The sequence below is a fragment of the Nuphar pumila genome, chromosome 16, assembly GCF_984573655.1.
Source record: "Nuphar pumila chromosome 16, dmNupPumi1.hap1.1, whole genome shotgun sequence".
Lineage (NCBI taxonomy): Eukaryota > Viridiplantae > Streptophyta > Magnoliopsida > Nymphaeales > Nymphaeaceae > Nuphar > Nuphar pumila.
In genome coordinates this window covers 61,909,039-61,930,478 of record NC_143264.1, presented here as the reverse complement: position 1 = coordinate 61,930,478, position 21,440 = coordinate 61,909,039, and the positions used below count along the sequence as shown (strand labels likewise).

The 21,440-nt window shown below is 37.7% G+C and overlaps 1 non-coding gene across 1 annotated transcript; it reads left to right on the top strand.

The window, feature by feature from the left end:
- Positions 1-21,368: 21,368 nt before the first annotated feature.
- On the top strand, positions 21,369-21,440 carry TRNAD-GUC (transfer RNA aspartic acid (anticodon GUC)). The gene has a single exon. It is a non-coding gene; the product is annotated as a tRNA-Asp (tRNA).

Below are 21,440 nucleotides of genomic sequence, written 5' to 3'. Positions count from 1 at the left end.
CGAGTCAGGTTGGCGGGTTGACGGATCGGGTTGGCAGGTAGTCAGGTTGGCGGGGCGGGTTGGCAGACGGGTTGGCGGGTCGGGTTAGCGGGTTGACCCACCTGCCTAACCCGTTTATTGAACGGGTCAGCCGGGTTGACGGGTTGGCATACCCCCAACCCGAACCCGACCTGTTCAATAAACAGGTTACGCGGGTCGACCCGTTTATTAAACGGGTTGGCTTAAGCCCAACCCGAACCCGCCTAAGAGGCGGGTTGGCAGGTCGTGTCAGAAATTGCCACCCCTAGTCGTCTGTTTGCATTTTGGATGAATGCCACTTAGCATATAACTGTTTTGTCAACTTTTTAGCATAAATAGAATGACCACGATGTCGGCACGAGTAAAAACGCTCATGTCCAGCATGACCTGATCTGCTTCCTTCTTTTGTTAGGGTTCTTGTGGTTGGCTGTGAGACCCTTTTCCAGTGATCTCAACATACAGCCACCATTCTTGCACTGCAATGTATACATGAAGATTATAAAAAATTGTGATCGGGAGTCTCGGATGCACTGATGGCATTGCACAGATTTGGGCCTATTGTTCAAATATGATGATTGGTCACATAATGTATGGAACACTACAGTTAAGCTGCGTTTTTAAGAGGCCTAACTTCATATATTTTTAGGGTAGCTCAGGATGTAGAGCAGGCGCTATTCATACGTAGGGATGTAAACGTGAAAGATCAGGTGCAACATGATTGCACAAATATTTGTGAATTAAGCGCACCTGATCACCCTCCTTCTTGGGGACAGGGCCTCTCAGTTGTGGGGCTAAGGCCTGATGAAGGGCAATTAGGTGCTTAATGCACAAATAAACGTGCAATCATATTGCACCCGATCCCGACTCGATGTAAATGGTTCGGATTGGCTTCTGTCAGATTTGATTAGTCAGACATTGCCTAAACAGATTTGGATTCAGATTCAGAGTCGGACTCGGACTCATACTAAATCTGTTTTTTTTTTTTTACGTGAAATCAGATTTGGATATTCATCAAAGGCTAATATTTGTCGGATTCGGTAGCAAAAAAACTAAGACCGTATACGGTCCAATTATAATCAGATATGGTTTTGGCGTATCGAATCTAACTAAACCATGTCAGTTTAGGTTGGATATTGGATAAACTTCGATCCATTGAATATTCATAAGCCACTGCCAAACGAAGCCTATGATGATGGATTGGTGATGAGAGCTATGGTAGCTGTAGTGATGTAAATTGGTGAAGATTCAATTCGGATGGAGGTTCACTGAACCCGATGTGATCAGATGTGACCTAGTCAGAACTGAAGATGGATTCGGATACAGATGGAAAAAACTACTATCAAAGCCAAATCTGATTAGCTATTTAAGCTACGTGCATTATACAGATTTAGATGTTTAGTTGGTGAATTATGATATGGATTCGATTTCACAAATAAAACTCCAAACACAATCCAGCCCATTCTGTCGCTTTACCAAATCCACCTAAGGCCTCTGTTTGGGAGTCTGGCGTGGAGGGCATCAGATGAGATTTGTAAAATCCCAAACACCCTCTCCTGTTTGGAATCTAGAATATGTGAAATACTTGGTGATGGGATGGGATGGGATTTGGCAGCAACCATCTCGTCGAAGCCCTCAGGCATCTCCTAGGTAGGGCTGCTAAACAAACAGAGCTTATGACTCGGCGCGGTTTGGATTGTTGTAAACTCGTTTGTGATCGGTTCGTACAACTAATAAGCCAAGCCACGAGTAGCTCGTTCAACTTAAACGAGTCGAGCCCGAACACAGGGTGTTAAGCTCGTGTGAGCTCGTATAGATAAAGTATGTATATATTTTATGTGTAATATATAAAGAGAAGAATGCATAGAATATAAATACAAAGAGACAGATATATATATATATATATAGTTGTTCCTAATTAATAATTAACATATTTGTTTTGGCTTGTCTCATTCAGGCACTAGCCGAGCCATGAGCTGAGTCAACTAGTAAACAAGTCAAGCCCAAACATGCCCTGTTTGGTTCGTTTGGCTCGTTTACTAGCCCCACTCCCAGGTATTTTGCTTCCATCTCTAAAAATTGATACTATACAGTAACATTTGTGTGGTCATAGTAGAATTGATCGAGAATTAAACAGAAACTATAGTTTTTAATAAAAATTTGAGTAATATTTTTTGAAAAAATAGATCTATCAAAGCCATAGTTTATCGGAAGCTTCTTGCTATATGAGAAGCTTGCTTCCGAAGTAGGAAACTCTTCCCTTACTCAAAAAGAAGAGAAGCTTTTGAAAATAGGCTTTCAAAATATGAGAAACTTGATTCCTTTAGTGAGAAAGCTTGCTTATTCCTCATTTCTCAAATTGATTATCTTTCACTTCCTTAATGTTTCTCACTTTTGTCACTCTTCACTTGCTTCTCCCTCACTTCTTGCATTTTTTTATATTAAAAAATAAAAAATTTGTTATAACAATATTGCATGTTGGTTTTATATAGTTTTATATTTGTATTTACATCATTTCCTATTTACTTCTGTCAACACTTTATAATACTTTCTATGTGCTTCCTTTTCATTTTTCATAAGCATGCATAATTGTTTCACAATCGTATCATGCTTCCCACATCATACTACTTTTTAACAGTCGCATCATTGCTTCTGCTTTCCTTCTAGTATTAATTTTGTTTCCTGATGACCATGATCAAAACCATTTTTTTCAAAATCCTCATCTAAGCGATGCCCTAGTTTCTTTCAATCTGAATGTATATGCAATTTCTATGATACAATCATAGTGTAATCTGACAATGACATGAGAGTCCTCCATGGGTCCTCACTTGTGGTATGGATCAAGGATTAAAATGGATGTGGGCCATGACATACTGAGAGCTAATATGAATTTGACTTGGGTTCAAAACAATAGGTTCTTAATCAAGTTATAGTCTTAGCATATATATTACCAAATTCACTAAAAATAGAATTCTGCACGATCTTTTATATAAAATGATAAACAGGTTGGATTAGATTGAGTTTGTCAAAAATCATAACCGTCAAGATGCAAAGTTATCGGATGACATGATTCTCGGACCTGATTTCAGTTTCAGCTATCCTTGAGAATCCAAAATTATCTCAAAATTTAAATCTGTGTTTCCATTTTCGTTCTTATCATTTTGTTGTTTACTTATATATTGTATACGTCGGATAAAGTGTGCATTCACAGCCACTCTTCTCTGTTCTCTACTTCATCGGCTCTTTTGACATGGTATCAGAGCACAATCCTGAAGCAGCCTTCGTTGGGTAATCGCCTGAAACCGGAGCAACATCCAGTGGCGCAACAGGAGGTTTAACCAGTTTCCTTGGTGGATAGGGAATCAATTGAAGCCTTATTTGAGAGGTATATTTTGTCTATTTAAATATGAAGATGGCAGGCAACAACGTCGAAATAAACTCTTAATCTCAAAGCAAAGAAACTGCGAAAGACAACCCATATTACGTCCATCACTCGGACAACCCAGGTACCATGTTCGTTTCTCATTGTTTAACAAAAGATAACTGTCCCACATGGCAGATTGCTATGATCATGACATTGAACGCCAAAAATAAAATGGGATTTGTCGATGAACCCAAAACCAGATTTGCCATCACCTTTAGTTGCAGCCTGGAATCAGTGCAACAACCTTGTTCAGTCTTGGATTTTAAATGCCATACATAAGGATCTTGCTGCAATTGTCATCTATGCACAATCTGCGGCCGAAGTGTGGGTCGAGTTGAGTGAACGATTCACTCAAGTTGATGCACCATGAGTGTACCAGATTCAACGTCAAATTTTAAATTGTAGACAAGGGAAACATTCGATTGTTGTATATTACAGCAAGATCAAAGCGTTGTGGGACGAACTCACTTCCTACACATCCTTACCTGTATATACTTGTGGTGCTATGAAGAAAGTGTATGAATTACAACAACGTGATCAATTAATTCAATTCCTAATGGACTTAAATGAAAGCTATAATCAAGTCTGAAGCCAAATTCTATTGATGGAGTCATTGCCTACCATGGTCAAAGCCTATTCTCTTCTAATACAGGAAGAAAGACATAAGGAGCTGAACGTGGTGACACCAGTAACAGACTCTATTGCTGCCAATATCTCCTTACCAAATAATTATAGGGAGCATCAAGGACGAGAATGAGGGAAACCTCGAATGAAATGCAAACATTGTGGTAAATTGGGACATATAAAGCAAAATGTTATTTTTTAGTGGGGTTCCCAAGTAGGCCAAATTCTTCTAATGCTCATTCAAAGCCCAAGGTCAATGCCACTACATCGGCAAACACAAACCAGACCATAAGCAAACCTAACATCAATCAAGTGAGCCCCAAACTACTCAAGCAAATTGTTGAACTCATGACCAAGGCAAACCAAGGTAAAACCGAACCACTTGCGAATATATCAGGCATGACCTTAAACTAGTCTTATTGTCTTGTTTCAAACAAACTTTGAATTTTAAACACCGGAGCCACCGACCATATATGAAACAATTCGACAATGATAGATTCGCCAAAAAAATTCCTCCATCTATCCGTCGGCCTCTCTAATGGAACCCATGCTAATGTCACCTACACAAAAACCGTAACTATCACTCCCAGTCTCATCCTCAAAGATGTTCTATGTGTACTAGAATTCCAATTCAACCTTGTTTTCATACCCAAGTTGTGTACTGACTCCAAATGTGATGCAATATTTAATGATGATTCTTGTATCTTGCAAGACCAACACTCAACGATTACGATTGGAACGGGTAAATTGCAAGGTGGTTTATATATCCTTGAGCAAGCCGATCAAGTCATCAACTCTTCCATCATCGATAAGTCAAGTTTATGGCATTGTCGCCTCGGACATTCATCAAATTCTAGAACCACTTCTCTACTTGATACCAATTTCATTTAACGCTTTAAGCACATAGACAATTGTCATGTTTGCCATCTAGCTAAAGATTTTTTACCTCTCTTTCCTAGCAGTGGAGTTTCCACCTCTAAAGCTTTTCATTTGATTCATTGTGATGTATGAGGAGGATATAAAATTGCATCCCTTAATGGTGCCCATTACTTTGTAACAATCGTTGACGATTTTTCAAGAGCCATTTGGGTTTATTTAATGAAGTACAAAAATGAAACCTTTTCCATCATTAAGACTTTTGTGAACCTTATTGAAAATCAATTTGGAGTAAGAATAAAGAAAATACGAAGTGACAACGAGACTGAGTTTTTTTCACATGAAATGCAGTTGTTTTTAAATGAAATGGGGATAGAACATCAACATAGTTGTGTTGCCACACCCCAACAAAATGAAGTAGTAGAACGCAAACATCCCGACCTTTTGAACACTGCCCATGCTCTTCTTTTTCAAAGCGGTCTATCCATTAAATTTTGGGGAGAAAGCATCATGACTGCAGTTTTTCTTCTCAATCGATTACCAACTAATGTGATTTCAAACAAGGTCCCTTATGAAATTTTATATAATTATCCTCCAAAATATGAACACCTCCAGGTTTTTGGTTGCCTTTGCTATGCCTACAATATTCATAAAACCAATACGTTTGATAAAAGAGTTCAAAAATGCATATTCATAGGTTACCCATTTGGCCAAAGTGCATACAAATTATATGTCTTAGAAGACCACGTCGTTTTTACCGGCCGAGATGTTCGTTTTTATGAAAATAATTTTCCATACCAAGAAAATAATGGGCCCCAAAAGGGTGAATCTCACATTGTTCTTCCTTTACTTTTCGACGAACAAATTACTTCCAATCCATATCCAGATGCAGGCATCAATACCAACCACAGCCATATACTCATCGAACCTCCAACTCAACCCATAAATTTTGAGCATGCACCTGAACCTACCCATTCTCCAACCCCGGTTCAACTCATTCGTTGATCCACACGGCATCATCATCCACCTACCCATCTCAAGGATTACCACTGCCTTGCTCTCTTACCCGAAACCAACATCAATCACAAGAGTATTGTTCCTTGCAAAAAAAAAGGAACACATTATCCGATTGTTTCATGTCTGGATGGACATAGGTACTCTTCAAAACATTGTTGCTTTCTCACCAACCTAATTAAGGATTTTGAGTCATCCACTTTCTACCAAGCCACACAAGATGATAAGTGGCAAAACACCATGCAAGCTGAGATTCGAGTATTAAAAGAAAACAATACTTGGACCCTCATGCATAAGAATAGAGAATAGTCGACTTTGGATTGTAGGAAGCCCACGCTGATAAGAAAGTCCGAAAGCTTGGCAAACCAGTTTCATGAAGATTGCTTGAGCCCATATATGAATTTTTTTAGTCGACACAGAATGTTCTCCCCCTGTCGACTGAAACCTGGTGGAAGAGTCATATAGACTTCTTCTTGGAGGTTGCCATGTAGAAAGGCATTATTGACATCAACCTGATAAAGATGGCGACAAGGGCTAGAATGCAGCGAATGGTGGTGACCTTAGCCACAAGAGCAAATGTTTCATTATAGTCGATGCCCTCTGTTTGTGTATAGCCCTTAGCAATGAGGCATGCCTTGTAGCGTTCAACAGATCCGTCAGAGTGGTACTTGATCTTGTATACCCATTTGCTGAAAATTTTTCTTAGTAATATACGTTGATGACATCGTCATTATAGGGAATATCGCATCTAAAAGAACTCATCAATGAGCATTTTTTATTAAAAGACTTGAGCAAACTCAAATATTTTCTAGGAATTGAAGTTACCAAATCCAAGGATGGCATATTCCTTTCCCAAAGAAAATATACACTTGACATCTTAGAAAGTAACCAAGTGAGTTTCCCATGGAACAAAATTTGAAACTCGACAATGAAAATGGAGAAACTCTCAAAGACCCTACGTCATACAGAACAATAGTGAGCAAACTCATATATTTGACCATTATACGACCATATATAGTTCACTTGATTTATATCTTGAGCCAGTTCATGAATGAGCCCAGGATTTCTCACCAAGATGCCATGTACAGACTCCTCAAATACTTAAAGGGAACCATATCACACGGAATCATGATGTCATCACAAAGCAAGGTCAATATAACAGGTTTTTCTGACTCTGATTGCGATTTTTGCCCAATGACCTGACGATCCACTACGGGTTACTGTGTTATGATTGATAAAAGCCCTATATCCTAGAAGACCAAGAAGTAGACCACTGTGTCAAAATCATCAGCCGAAGCGGAGTATAGAGCAATGGCATTGGCATGTTGCGAATTAACATGAATTTGGTACTTGCTTAAAGACTTGGGTATTGGACACAAAGGACCAATTAATCTATGTTGTGATAATCAAGCAACAATGCACATATCAGCAAATACAGTTTTTCATGAACGAACCAAACACATTGAGATAGATTGTCATCATATTAGAGAAAAATTCAGGCAGGAGAGATTTGCACTACCTTTGTACGATTAAAGGATCAAATTGTTGATATTTTTACCAAGTCCCTTGGACAAGAGCAATCCGGCCATCTAATACGCAAGTTGGCCCTCATCGACATAGGAGCACCAACTTGAGGGAGAGTGTCAGAAATGATAACCGTCAAGATGCAAAGTTATTGGATGATGTGATTCTCGGACCTGATTTCAGTTTCAACTATCCTTGAGAATCCAAAATTATCGTAGAATTCAAATATGCGTTTCCATTTTAGTTTTTATCATTTTGTTGTTTACTTATATATTGTAACAGAATACTGTATATAAGGACATGGTTATACGCTAAATAAAGTGTGCATTCAGAGTCACTCTTCTTTGTTCTCTGCTTCATCGGCTCTTTTGACAGAGTTCTTATTTAGAATTGGAAATATGAGAACTACCTTGTGAACCGCAAATTTCATAGATTTTTTTTTCTTTTTCTATTAAATATTTAATAACCATATGGTTGTGATCTACATGTTTGGTTTTATGAGGACCACTGTCCGTGGACATGGGCAGGAGTCTAAACATTTATCCTTACATAATTACTCAAAATCTCAGCATTACCTGATCGAAATTCAGAGATCATTGCATTCAAATCAGCGGATACTATGAGAATGTAACAGCAACTCTAATAACAGTAATATTGGATGTGGAAATCGAGTTAATATCCCATCAAACTTTGTTTCACATGGTGAACATATCAGCTTCTTATAACCTGCTCTTGAGACGATCATGGATTCATAACCTAAAGGCAGTTTACTTCACCTATCATCAGTGTGTCAAGATCCCTTGAAAGGATCAGGTCATGGTAATCTTTGTTGATGATCCAATGGTTTGACTGGCTCAACCCATAATCTCTAGACTGGACATATCAGTGGATATCCCTTCCATGTGTGAAAGGAAAGACTTCATAGACAAGATTTTTTTTAAAGACTTCAAAATCAATGACTTATAATCTTTGCAAATATTCAATTATCCAAAAAATTGTATTTTTTTCATTGAAAATACACGGTCCAACAGTTTATTCCTAGCAAATTCACCATGTCGAACACATCTAGATGGTCGGATTTGTAAAAAAATATTAAAAATGCCTGTTCACACGGTAGTTCTCATATTCTAGTGACTCCTGTCAATACCAGGCTACATATGTTGGGGATCCATCCCACATATATATAGCCTGGTTTCCAAATAACTTTTGATGGAAATGCTAAATTTGGAAAAATCTAAATCTTAGATTTTGAGAAATTCGTTTAATTAATTATGATTTGTTTGTCAAACATAGGGTCCCAAATAAAACCCAGGCGGAAATTTGTCAATGTCATTAATTTGTGCTGGTTTTGAATCTCATGCTCAAGATTACACAAGGTTCGGACCCAATCTCAATGTGATTAGCTAGGGATACCATACACAATGACAGCCAGCAAAGAAACAAAATACACATACAAATAGGACATGAGGAGGGCACGAAAATTTTAATTTTTAATCAACAAAAATTTATTATTTAATATTTTACTGTTAAAATTATATATTTATTGAAATAATCTTAAAATTATTAAAAAATTTAAAAACAAGGACCGTATGTGTCAGCCTCTAGTCTATGCAACATAGTCAAGAAGGCAGTTAGGAGCTAATAGTTTAGGTTTAGTTGATTTTTGAAAAAGATGTCATTTTTTTTATGAAGTGAGGCTGGCATGCTGCTGATGATCATCCATGTCAACATTTCTCAAGATGGACACCACACCCATCTCGAGAAATGCCAAGATGAGTGGCATGCAGCACTGCTGATGACCATCCATGTCAATGTTTCTCGAGATAGACACCACTCTCATCTCAAGAAATGCCAAGATGAGTGGCTGTCAATTCAATCAGGTCGCTGCATGCCCATCCACCATGCATCTAAATTAATTTTACTTTAGTGAGATCTATTCGGGTCTTAAATGAATTCAGAATTCTTCTATATCCAGTTTAAACCCTAATATGCATCTAAACCTCAAACTCATTTGAGTTGACCCGAATTAAACTCATTTGAGTTGACCCGAATCATTTGAAAATCCAAATCTTGATAACTTAAGATCCAATGTGATTACTTGGACCATTCGAATTTGGATGTGTATGAATTGATTATTTTGGATCTTTATTGAGGTCCAGATCCAAATACCTACACTACAAGAAAATATGGAATTAGCGACGGAATAATTTCATCGCTAACTAGTGACAGATTAACAAGAGAAACAAATCAGTCGCTCAAATGAATAATATTTACGAAAATAGCGACAGAATAGATTCCGTCGCAAACGTCATCGCTAATTAGCAACGGATTTTGCGACGGAAGGTTTTGTCATAATAGTCGCACCATTTAGCGACGTATTTTGCGACAGAATCTATTCTATCGCAATTTAGCGACAAATTTGGTGATGGAATAGATTCCATCTCTATTTTCGTATTTTGATTTACGACGGCATAGCGACGACATAATTCTGTCGCTAAATGTCGCGTAAATCCCTAATCTCAGCCCTCTTTCTCTTTTCTTGTTTCGCTGCCTCTTCCACTGCTCCCGCCCGCTGCCCTCTCCCTCCTGCCGCCCTCTTCCTCCCACCGCTCGTCGGCCTCTCTCCAGCCCCCACCGTCCACCGCTCCCCGTCAGCCTCCCGTCGTCGCCCGACGATGCGCAAGTAAACGTTTCTGTCGGTAGGGGGTCGACCCCCCTGCATTTTCGGTAGGGGGTCGACCCCCTACCGAAAGGGTCGACCCCCTGCATTTTCGGTAGGGGATCGACCCCCTGCATTTTCGGTAGGGGGTCGACCCCCTACGTTTCCGACAAGGGGTCGACCCCCTATGTTTCCGGCAAGGGGTCGACCCCCTGCATTTTCGGCATCAAGGGGTCGACCCCCCTGCGTTTTCGACAGTAGGAGGTCGACCCCCGTGCGTTTCCGGCAGCAGGGGGTCACCCCCCTGCGTTTCCGGAAGGGGGTCGACCCCCTGCGTTTCTGGCAGCAGGGTGCAGGGGGTCGCCCCCCTGCATTTCCGGCAGGCAGGGGGTCGACCCCCTGCGTTTCCGACAGCAGAGGGTCGACCCCCCTGCGTTTTCGGTAGCAGGGGGTCGCCCCTTTGCGTTTCCGGCAGGCTGGGGGTCGCCCCCTGCATTTCCGGCAGGCAGGGGGTCGCCCCCCCCTACATTTCCGGCAGGCTGGGGGTCGCCCCCCTGCGTTCTGTGAAACTGCATCGTTCTGTGAAACTGCGAATGACTCATTAAATTAGTTACAGTTTGTTTGATGGTTCCTGCTACTCGGATAACTCTAATAAAGCTAGAGCTAATACGTGCACCAAAGCCCAACTTCTGGAAGGGTCGCATTTTTTAGATAAAAGGCCTATGCAAGATTTTTTCATTTGCCTCAGTTTTTTTTTCGGTAGATGGTGACTTCATTTTAACACAGTGTTTTTTACAGATTTCTCAACGAAACTCGCTTGTGCCTCGCCACCCGTGGTAAGTAAGTAACAAAAACAATGCAAATCGGGTAAATATCCGTGGTGAGTAAGTGATGCAAGTGCATCACATGTTATTTAATTTATTGGATGTAACACTTTATTGTTCACACACTCACTTAGTTGTTGATATCTAGGACTGCTTTGTTGGAGTTCAGAGATCATGTTGAGCATAATTTTAATGTATGAGAATAGAAGTGTTTTTATTTTTTGAGTACGGATTCCATGCTAGGCATGGTAGTAGTTAGCAGGATATTTAAGTGTGTTTGCTGCAGGTACATGTTTGACATTTGTTTGATATGAATGATTTTGATGTATTGCAATGTTTGATGTGATTGTATTCATGCTTGCATGTAGTTACTTTCAATTTAATTATGACTTCCATGTGAAATTATATAATGAAAGCATGCTTCAAATGAATGTATCATGTCATGAATAGTTTGCACATGAAAATATTAAGTTATCAATGCATGCATCATAATTCTTGTGATTGTATGACATCATATATTGCATGATAATTTTGATATTTTCTTTATCATAGCATTCTGATGGTTCTCTTTTAGCTGGTTAGGATACTATTCGTAACAGCATACGACAAAATAAGTGCAAACCGTGAATGGATGTACCGTAGGATAGTGGACAATGAGTTATCGCATGAGTATATGGATGGTGTTAAAAGTTTTATTGAATTTGCAACGGCAAGTGTCAGTATAGTGGATCCCACAGGTCAAATTAGGTGTCCCAGCAAGATTTGTAGGAATAATCGATTTGTAGAACCTCATGGCGTTAGACATCACCTATACAGGAAGGGTTTTGTGAGTGATTATCAGAATTGGATCTTTCATGGAGAAAAATTTAAAAACAATTTTGATGCACGGGTGAATGTGGTGCACGATAATCCATATATAAATTTGATATTTGATGTCGCAGGAACAGAACTAGGTTCTTCTATGAGTCCTAGTGATGTAAGAACTGTAGTAGATGAAGAATCATCAAACGATGCAGCTAGTAGATTTTATGATTTACTTAGAGATGCTGATGAGCCACTTTGGAACGGTTGCGAGAGTCACACTATCTTGTCTGCAGTTCTTCAACTAATGAATTTGAAATCCGAGTATAATTTGAGTCAATCATGTTTTGACCATTTGTGCATGATTGTGAAGAGTATGTTGCTTAAAGATGAGAAATTACCACAAAATTTCTATCGTGCAAAAGTTATCGTCAACGCTCTAGGTATGGGGTATAAAAAGATTGATGCATGTCCAAAACACTGCATGTTGTATTTCAAGGATTAGAAAAACAACATATCATGCCCTTCATGTGGGCATCCTCGGTTCAAGCCAAAGATAAGAGGCAATGGTAGCACGAGATCAAAAGAAGTTTTATACAAGTTGCTCCGTTATTTTCCTATCACTCTTAGATTGCAATAGTTGTATATGTCTTCAAGGACAGCTAAACACATGAGATGGCATGCAAATAAAGTTCGACACGATGAAGACAAGATCACGCATCATGTTGACGCTAAAGCTTGGAAGCACTTTGATCGTACTCATCAGAACTTCACAATGGAAGTGAGAAAGTCTATGTACAGATGAATTTAATCCATTTGGGGGTAGATCAACTCAATACTCATGCTGGCCAGTATTTGTAACTCCATATAACCTTTCACCAAGCTTGTGTATGAAGCGTCCAAATTTTTTCTTGTCTCTGTTGATCCCTAGTCTGACCTCACCTGGCCAAAATCTCGATGTATATTTAAGGTCATTGATTGATGAACTAAAAGTATTATGGGATGACGGTGTTACCACGTATGATGCCCACAAAAAACAAAATTTCAATATGAAGGTCGCTGCTATATGGACAATTAGTGACTTCCCTGCATATGGTATGTTATCTGGTTGAAGCACACATGGGAGGTTGACATGTTCGTACTGCATGGAGAATACCAAAGCTTTTAGATTGACGCATGGAAGGAAGCCTTGCTGGTTTGAGTGTCATCATCGATTTCTACCTAGCGACCATCCGTTCCGACGACAAAGGAATGCGTTTAGAGCAGACATAACTGAAATGGAAGGTCTATCCACAAGATTGTCTGGCATATAGATTCTAAGAAGATTGTGATACTTTCCAGATGTATTAACAGATGCCCGCAGTCCTACACCCTTCCGTGGATTTGAGAAGGATCACAATTGGACAAAGAAATCTATTTTTTGGGAACTACCATATTGGCCGACTTTATTGATACGACATAATTTGGATATGATGCATGTGGAGAAAAATGTGTTTGATAATGTGTTCAATATAGTAATGAATGTTAAAGGAAAAATGAAGGATAATCTAAAGGCCCGTATGGATTTAAAAGTAATATGTAAAAGACCAGAATTGGAACTCAAAGAGTATAATGGCAAAGTACTGAAATCAAAGGCAAAGTACGTGCTTGGACCTGATCAAATAAATCATGTATGTCAATGGTTGAGACAATTGAGATTTCCAGATGGATATGTCTCTAACATTGCTCGAGCTGCAAAGATTGACGATGGACAGTTATATGGGTTGAAGAGCCATGATTGTCATATCTTTATGCAACGATTGATACCCCTAGCATTCCATGATACGTTAGACAAACCTATATGGAGGGTATTGTCTGAGTTGAGTGAATTTTTTAGAACATTGTGTGCATCAGAAGTCGTAGTATTTGATGTAAAGAATCTCGAGGACTCTGTCATCACCAATGTTTGTCTGCTAGAAAAGATGTTTTCGTCAGCATTTTTCGATGTTATAAAACATTTGATCATACATTTGCCATATAAACTAAGGGTTGGTAGCCCTGTGCAATATCGATGGATGTACCCATTTGAAAGGTATATGTTTTCTTATATTTGTCTCTTCAATGACAGATATTTCAAATTTGAAATATATATTTTTAACAGTTGTATGTTTGACCTCAAAAAAAGGTTCGTAATAAAGCAAGAGTAGAAGGCTCTATTTGTAAGGCGTACACTTTAGAAGATATTTCAAATTTCTCATCTATGTACTTTGATCCTCAAATTCCAACACGTTACACATGTCTGTCTCGTAACGATGATGGAGAACAAGTAACTGTAGCTGACAAGCTATCGATATTTCAACCACTTGGGCATGCATTTGGTAGTTGTCGATCAAGGCTCTTGACAGATCGAGAGCAAGACGCATCACACATCTATATTTTTTTTAATTGCTCAGTGATCGACCCATACATCGAGTAAGTATATGTAGACGCAGCACAATTAAAAATCTTTTTATGTTTTATACATGCATACATGGTTTGGTAATCTAAGTATTTGTGGTTTGCAGACGATTTGATCTGGAGTTGCGAAGAGAAGTTTCACATCTCACTGATGCAGAAGTACAAAAAGAACATAAAACTAAGTTTGTGGAGTGGTTGAAACAGTTGGTAAGGACACTAACATAAATTGTGTACTTGTAAATAACACTAAGTTACTTAATTGGTCGTGATCACAATCATTGTTTATGTTTGTGCGTAGGTCCGCCAAGGTGATGTTAAAGATCAAGGAATATGTGATTTAGAAAATGGTTCAACCAAAGTTGTGCAATGTTACAACAGGTATATTGTAAATGGTTATCAATTCCATACAAAAGATTACGGTATAAACAAATCAATGATGAATAGTGGCGTGTGTGTCAAGGGTAGCAGCTACGGTGAAAATGAACATGATTATTACGGTGTTATAGAGAAAATAATGGAGTTGACTTACTTAGGCATAAATAATATGGTAACTTTATTCAAGTGTCATTGGTTTGATCCAACTGCAACAAGACTCGACAAATCCTCAGGCATTATGGAGGTGAATCATAAATCAAGGTTTGCAGTATATGAACCATTCGTATTAGCCTCGCAAGCTCAACAAGTTTATTATACTTCATATCCGAGTACAAAAAAATCAGATAGAAATGAATGGTGGGCAGTTTGCAAGGTGAAGTCCAAACTATACCCTGAGTATGATCAGTTACAAGAAGACAAGTTAGCTTAAGACAGTGATTACTATCAATCAGATGATATCTCTGACTTCTCTTATGGTCACGATGTTGCGCATGATATGCATGTCATATCTCCATTGGCCGATGAAACATTCATAGAAGAATGTGATCCAAATGATATACCAAGTGGATGGGCAAACAATGAAGAAGAAGAGGAGGAAGAAGAAGAAGAAGAAGAATATGAAAGTCAAACAAGTGATGAAGAAGAATTCTCAAGCTAGTGAGCAAAATCTTGTAATACAAACCTCTATTTGAATGTATTGCAATACTTGTTGTGAATGATTTGAATTATTTGAATGTATTGTAATACTTGATACGAATTATTTGAATATATTGCAATACTTGATGTGAATGATTTGAATTATTTGAATGTATTGTAATACTTGATGCGAATTATTTGAATGTATTGCAATACTTGATGTGAATGATTTGAATGTATTGTAATACTTGATGCGAATGATTTGAATGTATTGCAATACTTAATGTGAATGATTTGAATTATTTGAATGTATTATAATATTTGATGTGAATCATTTGAATGTACTGCAATACTTGATGTGAATGATTTGAATGTATTGCAATACTTGATGTGAATGATTTGAATTATTTGAATGTATTGTAATACTTGATGCAAATCATTTGAATCTATTTCAATACTTGATGCGAATGATTTGAATGTATTGTAATACTTGATGCGAATGATTTGAATGTATTGCAATACTTGCTATGAATGATTTGAATTATTTGAATGTATTGTAATACTTGATGTGAATTATTTGAATGTATTGTATGTCATTTTTTATTTGTTAGAATATGGTTCGTGGAGCTTATAGTGGTCGTTCATTCAGTAGTAGTCAGGCCCAGCCTTCATCTTCATGGGCTCCTGTGATAGGTATATCATTTAACTAATTGGATGCTTGATTAGTTAAAATGAGCATTCTGAGAATTTCTAACGTATTTTTTTACAGATGATGTTTCGCCTGTACATGACTCACCTACACCAGTTGATCACACAAGTCAGGAGCCAACACATGATACAGGGTCTTCTCAGTCTGGCACAAGTAGACTCATTCGAATAGTGTATATCGATAATCGACCGTAAGTATTTCATTTTCACTTATTGCATATCTTATAAATATTTTATATTGATATTTACTATGTACCAATTCATATGCAGCACGAGGTTTGAGTCACAAGAAGTAGTACGCGATATTAGGAATTCACTTCTTCAACATCTACCAGGATCGGTCGCTCAATGAAAAGAGTATCCAAAAGAAGTGATAGACAGATTATGGTCCTCATTCACAGTATACAGTTGTTTGTCATAGTTAATGTGTTTCATATTTAATTTTTTTTTATAGTCATGTTCACTAACTTTTTGAAAATATATATAAGCTTCGAATTGCTTCGCGACTACAGTGGAGGAACATGATGCAAGAAAAGTGTGGCAGAAGGTGGTTGTCAATCGATTTGCAGACATGTTGCACAATATAAAGACTGCAGCAAAAAAAGCATCTGACGGAATAGATGATCCACTGCAGTGGAAGGGCCATGACCTTATTACTATCAGAAGAGATTATTGGAAGGGAATGTGCGACAAGTGGGTGGGGGATGCATTTCGAAATCGCTCTGCGAAGGCTGCATAAAATTGAGCGAAAATGCCTGAAGCCCATCTACACACAGGTGGATCTAAGACTTTTGGGAGTCACCTGAAGAAAATGATAACTCATTAATATATAATATTAATTTTATAAGTATTGTTGCAAACCTGTTAACTAAATCTTTTAGCATTTAACTTCGCATGAAGCAGAAAAATGAGGCATTGTACCATATAAGAATGTGTTTGTTGAAACACATAAACGAAAGACCACGGGAGACTTCGTATCAGAGAAGGCGAGAACGACAACGGTATGTATTTATTCTATTAATAATTATCGCAATATACAAGTTATCATAAACATTATAATTATTAATGCATAGTGTAAACATTATTTTGTAGGAGGCATATGAGCAACATATGGTAGAGCGATATGGCGATGACTCTACTTAGCTTCCATCATTTGATCCTGCAGCATGGGTGACTGCAGTAGGTGAACCCAAAAAGGGTCGTGTGTTCAGGTTTGAGAGTAATATGAACACCTCACCTGTCATTGCTTCCTCCAGTCACGACCCACAGACTTCTTCCATCGACATAATCTCCAGGCAGCATCCTATTTTTTTCGGTGATGAAGTACGTCAGATCGTTAAGGACACAATGTGTAAATACTTCCATGAAACCATCGTCGACGTTCTCCGATCTGAGTTCAACAGTTTTTTGCTGAACAGGAGAACTTTGATTGCAGGTGCCTCTCAAGTATGAAAGTCTCATGCAATATATTGCATGTCGTTAGATTTCATGTAACTTTGATTGCCTTAACTTAGGTGCATTGGATTTTGTTTATTTCAATATATAGAGTTTTTTTTACTGCCTTAGAACACATATGAGCATGCTATAATCACATATTCAGTTTTTTAACTACCTTAGAGCATATATGAGCATGATAAAATCACATATACAGCTTTTTGCCTGCCTTAGACCACATATGAGCATGGTAGAATCACATATAGAGTTTTTCTGACTACTTTAGAACATATATGAGCATGATAGAATCACATATAAAGTTTTTTGCCTGCCTTAGAGCACATATGAGCATGCTATAATCACATATTCAGTTTTTTGACTGCCTTAGAACACATATGAGCATGATAAAATCACATATACAACTTTTTGCCAGCCTTAGAGCACATATAAGCATGGTAGAATCACATATAGAGTTTTTCTGACTGCCTTAGCACACATATGAGCAAGATAAAATCACATATATAACTTTTTACCTGCCTTATGGCACATATGAGCATGGTAGAATCACATATAGAGTTTTTCTGACTGCCTTAGAACACATATGAGTATGATAGAATCACATATAAAGTTTTTTGTCTGCCTTAGTGCACATATGAGCATGGTAGAATCATATATAGAGTTTTTCGGACTTCCTTAGAACACATATGAGCATGATAGAATCACATATAAAGTTTTTTGCGTGCTTTAGAGCACATATGCGCATGATAGAATCACATATAGAGTTTTTTTTACTGCTTTAAAATACATTTGAGCATGCTATAATCACATATTCAGTTTTTTGACTGCCTTAAAACACATATGAGCATGCTATAATCACATATTCAGTTTTTTGACTGCCTTAGAACACATATGAGCATGATAAAATCACATATACAGCTTTTTGTCTGCTTTAGAGCACATATGAGCATGGTAGAATCATATATAGTGTTTTTCTGACTACCTTAGAACACATATAAGCATGCTATAATCACATATTCAGTTTTTCTGACTGCCTTAGAACACATATGAGCATGTTATAATCACATATTCAGTTTTTTGACTACCTTAGTACACATATGAGCATGCTATAATCACATGTTCAGTTTTTTGACTACCTTAGAACACATATGAGCATGATAAAATCACATATACAGCTTTTTGTCTGATTTAGAGCACATATGAGCATGGTAGAATCATATATAGTATTTTTCTGACTACCTTAGAACACATATAAGCATGCTATAATCACATATTCAGTTTTTCTGACTGCCTTAGAACACATATGAGCATGTTATAATCACATATTCAGTTTTTTGACTACCTTAGTACACATATGAGCATGCTATAATCACATGTTCAGTTTTTTGACTGCCTTAGAACATATATGAGCATGATAAAATCACATATACATCTTTTTGCCTGCCTTAGTGCACATATGAGCATGGTAGAATCACATATAGAGTTTTTCTGACTGCCTTAGAACACATATGAGCATGCTATAATCACATATTCAGCTTTTTGACTGCCTTAGAACACATCATTCATGATATAATCACATATAGAGTTTTTTGTCTGCCTTTGAGCACATATGAGCATGATAGAATCACATATAGAGTTTTTTTTATTTTAATATATTTTGTTTATCAATACTGACCTTTCGTTTTTTATGTAGGTTACTGGCGATAATCAGCGTAGCGGAGCTGAAGGGACAGATCAAGGCAATAAACAAGAAGACGCACAAAATCTTGGCGATGATTAGATTAATGTGTTGAATTTGTTCTACTTTTTTTTTGTTTCGAAAATGTAATTGTTGAATTATAAATAATTAAAACTTGTGAATTTTAAAGTGGAACGATTAATTGTTTTAGTTTCCTTTTATATGTAATTTTATGTGTACTTTGTATTTTATTCACAGGAAATATAAATTGTAGCGCGAAAATTTTTTCTCGATATTTAGTTTTCAAATATATATTTTTTTAATTTTTTTCCTTGTTTGCAACGGATTAGCGACGGATATATCTGTTGCTAGATGTATAAGTTAGCGATGGATTAGCAACGGTTGTAAAGCCGTCGCCAAATTGAGGTCACTGTTTAGTAACGACGGCTTTGCGACAGACATTGTCGTTCGTTTTTCCGTTGCAACTTAGCGACGGAACTGACGACAGATATATGTCGTCGCTTATTAACGTTGAAAAATTCGCGATAGAAGATATCCGTCGCTAAGCCGGTTAGCGATGGATTAGCGACGGAATTAAGTCGTCGCTAATCCAATGATTTGTTATAGTGCTAATACATGTGATACGATATCTCTGAAACCTCCACAAAGCATCATCACCCATATCAATCAACTCTAGATTATTGAGCTCATCGTTCTCGTCCTCACTGTCAATAAAGTACAGGTTCGCTACCTTACACATGTGGTCTTTGATCCACACCTTATAACTTATGCTTCGTTTGGCCTAAAAAGGGTTTGGCGTAACGGAAGGAAGACAGGTAGTAAGGCTTCCATTTAAACCATTGATTTTTCACACCTTATAAAAAGCCTATTCACCAATCCTCATGAAATCAAGCATTTAAATCACATCTATATTTAATCAAAGAAAAACCCTCATAAAATATAAAGTGCATCTACCAAGATTATTTGTCGTATTTCATTTTCTTTCCCATCGTTCATGAAGGATGATGCCACCGAATCCTCAATAATTCTTTATAAATAATAAAGATACTGTGTCATTACATCACAACAGACCCAGACGGTCCATGCACGGGCGTGTTATTATATGTCACAAAAGGCACGTACGGACACGAACCATGTCTTGACGCGAGTTTGCAATAAGAGACGAGGACACACACTTTTTTATTATTTTAATTAATTAAAAATGTTGTTTGATATTGTAATATATAAACATATATTTATGATTGAAAAAATAATATTACTAAAACTATTAAAAATAATAAAATATTGTCTGTAATATGTCATGAGCGTTTCATCGGCCATGTCCCCTAACACGGCAAAAAATAACGTGACTAAGTTAATTACAAACTTGATGCAAGAGTTAGAATGGATCAATTCAAGCTTGCCTGGACACGGGTCTAGTGGTCTCTTTTGAAGCATGCACGGTTCGACTGAGCGCCGCGTGGCGCTCAGTCGGGTGTATGAGGCACCATACACCACTGTACGCCAGCCTGCAGGCTGTACGGTACACCCGACTGAGCACCACGCGGTGCTCAGTCAGGACCCGAACATGCACTGTAGCTACAGTGCATATTTGGGGGAGAACACACAACACCCTCTCTGGTAAATGAGCCCAACTAACCGAACAAGGCATGTTCAGAATTGGCTCCTGTTCCTGTTTAGCTGAGCGGAACTTGGGCTCGGCTCATCCCTGAATGAGACGAGCCCAACATGAGCTGGCTCGTGTAAAGACATTTTGTGTTATTACATTATATATATATATATATATATATATATATATATATATATATATATATATATATATATATATATAATTTTTTATAAATTGCACTTAATAGTCCATATTATATGTATATAGTTTTTATTCATCATTCTTTTTTATTTAGATTTTATGCATTATTTCTTTTATATATTACACAAATTATATATTATCCATACAAATATATATATTTTATCTGTACGAGCACTATCAAGCAAAGTTGAGCTGAATACCTTGTGTTTGGGCTCCACTCGTTTAAGCTAAATCATCAGTTTTTGGCTTGGCTCGCCAACCATACGAACCTATCATGAACGAGTCGAGTCACGAGCTGCTCTGTTCATTTACCAGCCCTAGAGGGAGGTGTTTATTGTTCAAACGTAGATTAATAAAAATGTTGCATTTATTTAGGACGATTGGGAAAATCTTGGCCTCATGTAACTGGGGTTAGGCTCAGCCTTCTTAATGATGTGTAACAAATTTTAGATAGAAATGTTTAATTATTCAAGTAAATATAGGACAACCAAGTCGTTGTAGTATAGTGGTGAGTATTCCCGCCTGTCACGCGGGTGACCCGGGTTCGATCCCCGGCAACGGCG